The sequence below is a fragment of the Coregonus clupeaformis genome, chromosome 28 (assembly GCF_020615455.1).
Source record: "Coregonus clupeaformis isolate EN_2021a chromosome 28, ASM2061545v1, whole genome shotgun sequence".
Classification (NCBI taxonomy): Eukaryota; Metazoa; Chordata; class Actinopteri; order Salmoniformes; family Salmonidae; genus Coregonus; species Coregonus clupeaformis.
In genome coordinates, this window is record NC_059219.1 from 3,504,071 (window position 1) to 3,509,388 (window position 5,318).

Sequence of the window (5,318 nt, forward strand, 5' to 3'; positions counted from 1 at the left end):
CAGTAAATTATTTGCCAAGAGTAGAGGCGAGTGTAGGCTGATAATTGGTGAGTCTGTGAATGTCTGTGTGTATGTATGTGTGTGTATATGTATGTGTACTGTGCCTGAATGTGTTTAAGAGTGACTGTGTCGGTCTTTGAGTGTACAAAGTGTGTATATGTTTTCGTGCTGTCTGTGTATTTGTGTGCATACTATTTGTGCATGTGTGTGTATTTGAGTATGCGTGTGTGTAGTTCAGTCAGTGCCTCGCTGCAGGTGACTCCACTATCCTCCCTCGCCTATGCTTGACCTACTGGGCACGCTCAGACACACTCAACTCAATAACGAATAAATGAGTCCCATTTCAAGTGACTCGTCCCCCTTTTTGCAAACACATTTACTTTCTATTAATGGCTGATCTCCTGTGCCAGCGAGTGGGATGGCAGGCAGGCTGTATTAACATACAGATTACAGAGGGCTCTTCACCGGGAAGTGACACAAACTTACAGGCACACACACACACACACATATGCAGACAGGTGGACACACACACACACACACACACACACGCCGGCAGGCAGACACACACCCACCCTGGAGTCACTGACTCTCCATTTTCTCTCCTCTCTCTCTCTCTCTCTCTCTCTCTTTCAGCTGCTGTATATTATGCACCTGTGGCGACTGACTCTGCATATCTGTTTTGTGTAACTTGTCTAACTCACTCTTCTCTCTCTCCTCCTTCTCCACCTCCCCACCATCTTGCACTCCCTCTCCCACCCTCCTCTCTCTTTCTCCCTCTCTCTCCCCTCTCTCTCTCTCTCTCTCTCTCTCTCCCTCTCTCCCCCCTCTCGCTCTCTCTCTCTTTATCTCTGTTCCAGGGTGCAGCCTCTCTCTTATGTGTATCCAGTCCACCAAGTCATCTCTTCAGGGACGTTAGTAGGTCAGCTGCTATTTTCATACTTCTGAATCCCAAACACACACTTATTCACCCCTCCCTAGTTCTCTACTGTAGACACTTACTCACTCTCCCCTAGTTCCGTACTGTACTGCTTAAAACAGGTTAAAGATAGACCTAGTAGGTAAAGAAGACAAGGGTTGGTGGAGGCTCTGCAGAGGGGCGTGATGGTGGTGAGTTAAAAAAAGTCACTTTCCTGACAGTGTTTCCCAGTTCTCTTCAACGTCCAAAAAAAGCCTTGTCACTAAAGTGTATCTAGACGGGACAAAACCCACCCTGATAACCCTGATGGCCTCAACATGAAAGACATCACATCATCAGGCTTCTGCCTCTTTCCTAACTGAGCAGCTTTCATGTGGCCTTCACCGGGTCACACAGGGCTCCGGCCAGTTTCCATGACTACACCACGCATTCAGCCAATCAGGCCCTCCCATTCGCCCCAGTGGAACAGTGGGCAGCCAATAGCCATCACATCACTGGCGTGGATCTACAGAGAGAGGGGAGAAGGGGAGAGAGACCTTTAGTGCTTAGCCAAGGCCTTCACCCTATACAAGGACAGGGGCTGAGGAGAGGACTGTGAAATAGAGGAGCAACACTGTGAGGACTATAAGGACAGTTAAGACAGGACAGTGATGTGGATGGGGGGCCGAGAATAGACAGAAGGACAAAGAGGACAGTGCTGAGGGACAGTAGGGGTGATGTTGACTGTGAACTGCAGACACAGAGACAAGGGGAAGAGAACATATGCAGGGACTGTAGGGACACACAGGGGCTATGGGGACAGTGGAGTGGGACAGTACATAAGGGACTATGGGTACAGTACATAGGGGAGAGGGTCCATCCCGGGCCAGATGGAGAGGTCTTTGTGTGTCGAAGGAGAGGAGAGTAACAATACAGGGCCAGCTGAGAGCACTGCCCTGACCACTGGTCCTCAGAGAGCAGACTACACACACATCACTGTGGCGTGTCACTGCTGTCTCTTCAGCTGCCAACGCGGCCAGCCGGAAAGCTCTGTCCCCAAATCAGATAGTTTTTCTGTCAGATCCACTAGAGTGCTACGCCTCACAGGGCATGATATTGTCTGACATATGGGTTAGCTCCTCTCTCTCTCTCTCTCTCTCTCTCTCTCTCTCTCTCTCTCTCTCTCTCTCTCTCTCTCTCTCTCTCTCTCTCTCTCTCTCTCTCTCTCTCTCTCTCTCTCTCTCTCTCCCTCTCTATTGCTCTTTCTCTCTCTGTCTATGAAACATAGCCACACATGGAGACCCAGAATGGAGTGGTTGTTGCAGTTTCACAAAATACTGTACAATAATACACAATGAAGTGTAACTGGGCTAGGCTAAGAGGTCAGTGGCCGGAAGCAGCAGCAGGAAACAGTGCTGTGGAGCAGGAAGTAGTTGGGCTGTAAAGTTGTTTTAGAACTGGTGACCCTCTTGACTTCTAGATGTAACATCCTCTTCCTGACTCCCTAAAGCACTGATGTCCACGTAGAACTGTGTGTGTTTGTGTGTGTGTGTCTGTGGTGTGTGCCCAAATGGATAGACAGAACTGCAGTCTACTAGAACAGTACTGTCTACCCTACTTGTTATGATTCCATCTATGTATATGTGTGTGTAGCAGCTGATGATATACACAGATAGAGAGGCTGATGGAGGACGTGAGCTCTGGTGTTTGAGCTGAGGAGATGAATGACTGTCCTGCACTGGACCCTGTATATGCCACACACACACAAACACACACATCCCCATCTCTGTGTATACCAGCCGTCAGTTCTTTAGTGGCTGGTAACAAAGGGTGTGTTTAGCCCAGGGTAGCAGTGTAAATACATGGAGAGTAATGGAGGTGATTGTACTATAGTTGTATACAGCAGACAGAGTGAGTAGGGCAGAGCCTTTTAACTGGGCTTATGGCCCTTGGAATAACACACTGGGGATACGCTACCTACCGCACGTCCACCTACTGCAGGCATGTACAGAGGCTACCTCCCAAATGGCACCCTATTCCCACTATTGTGGACTTCAAAAGTAGTGCACTATGGAGGGAATAGGGTGCCAATTGGGACACTTGCCTACTGACTTCTAGACTGGCTTTTACTGAACAGTGGAGGAATAGTACCTGTAGAATAGTTATGGGACTGTATAATTGCAGCATAATAACAGTAGGATTGCTATGGTTAATGTCACTCACTGTTTGGTGTGTGGCCTAACCCTGGCGGTCTGTACTCACACACACACACACACGTGCATGCACACACACACACACACATACATACGCGTGCACACACACACACAGACACACACACACACACAAACAAGCGCCACACACACACACACACACACACACACACACTCTCCACAGGCTGCAGTGGGAACACATCATCTGTCACCCAGACCTTCTCAGTGGGCGACAGATTGTCCTGGCGGTATACCTCATAGTCCCTAATGTGTGTGTGTGTGTGTTCCTTATATTCTCCTGTGTGTGTGTGTGTGTGTTCCTCATAGTCCCCCAGCACGCGCAATATGTTGATTTTGTATTCCCTTATGTGTGTGTATATGAGTGTGTGTGTGTCTGTGTGTCCCAGCATGTCCAATATGTACATTGTATTCCCAGTATGAGTCTTCCCAGGAAGCCCAGTGACAGAGGCCATAGCCATGTCTAGTGTACATGTAATCCAATTGTGGTGTATTGGCAGTGCTCTATGTAATTACCTAGAGTCGGTTAGTTAGCGTAGCATAGCATATAATGTAGCAGCAGAAAAGCCTTGCTTGACACAGGCAATGCCCTGGAGACTGTAGGGATAAATAGAGCAAGAGGCCCATCCGTCAAACATCAATAACCTACAGCTATTCAATCAGAGGGCCAGGGTATTCATACAACGCACACACACACACACACACACAGAACAAATGAATCAAACATCAATGGATTTAACAGCGCACGTTCAGAACAGCGGACGTTCAGCTTTTAACCTAAAACCCGGGTCAGTGTGTGATCAACCCAAACCCTGGAGCCTTATTTAACCATCATAAAACGCACATCAATTAAACATCAATACGGCTACATTTAATAGCTAAATAAAATAGAGCATTCAGAGTGATGTTCAATAACCCCACACCGCTCGGCGCGCAACACTTTCAAGAGTGTTCATAAATAAACATTACCTGGTTTTGGTTTGTTCTCCTCAGGTGAGAAAAAGCTCTCTATCCCTCCCTCTGTGTGAGTGTGTGTGTGTGTGTGTGTGTGTGTGTGTGTGTGTGTGTGTGTGTGTGTGTGTGTGTGTGTGTGTGTGTGAGAGAGAGAGAAATGTACAGAGTATTGTATTCTTTAAGTGGTATAGCTCCCCTCCTGTGTGTTAATAGAAAGATTATTCCCCTGAGGCTCTCTCTCCTTGAACAGAGAGCGAAAACGAGCAAGGAAAATAGAAAACAGAAAACAGGTAGTTTGATTATCATCCACCTCTCTGTATGGTTGGGTTATATCCAATTAGGATCATTAAACAACTAAACACAACCATCAGTGGGAGAATTGTTAGACTATAACCGATCGTTTTATAGAATACTCTAGAGGTACTTATACGAACTGCCTCCCAATATTCTTTCTTCTCTTTTGTTGATTAATTACCTGTGATTATAGTGTCTCAAGAGAAACATTACAAATACTCTATAAGCTGGTAAATACATCACTTATCACTTAGATACTGGTGTCTATTAACATGTAATAACTTGGTCTAAAATGGATACTTAGTAGTGTTTATAAACATGTAATAACATCATCGAAATGTGTTCAATGTCATGTAATAACCAATTCCCAGGGATGTAACCAAAGCAAGAGTCGTGTGTGATAATTGCCTCTACATGCTTTCCTCTCTCTCTCTCTCACTCTCTCTCTCTCTCTCTCTCTCTCTCTCTCTCTCTCTCTCTCTCTCTCTCTCTCTCTCTCTCTCTCTCTCTCTCTCTCTCTCTCTCTCTCTCTCTCTCTCTCTCTCCGTATATCTACGTGTACCATGAGGTGAGCTGGGACCTCCTTACCACACACACTCTGATTAAACGCTCTTTGATTTGCAATGGAATCTAAAACCATTAACTCAACATGCAGATACAGACATCTCTGCTGGGATGGAATGCAAATGCATATTGTGTGAGTGCCATGTCGAGAAGGAATTCAATCAAATTGTGTTTGTGTGTGTGTATGTTCGTGTGTGTGAGTGAGGAGGGGGGAGGGTGTAGCGTAGAACCAAACGGAATGTGACTTCTCATATTTGGGTTTTCACTATCTGTTAGGTATAGACCTAGATAAGTGAACACAATTTAATCGTCATATTATATCGATGGTATTCTCCTCTTGAATACAGACACATTCAGACAGAAACTTATGTGTGGTTATTTTG

The 5,318-nt window shown here is 46.1% G+C and overlaps 1 protein-coding gene across 1 annotated transcript in view; it reads left to right on the forward strand.

Moving 5' to 3' along the window:
• Positions 1-868: 868 nt before the first annotated feature.
• Positions 869-5,318, forward strand: part of LOC121543628 (transcription factor SOX-5-like) — a 203,338-nt gene continuing 198,888 nt past the window's right edge. The window contains exon 1 of the mRNA XM_045208484.1: positions 869-919. The gene's annotated coding sequence lies outside the window, so the exon portion shown is untranslated. The remainder of the gene's footprint in view (positions 920-5,318) is intronic.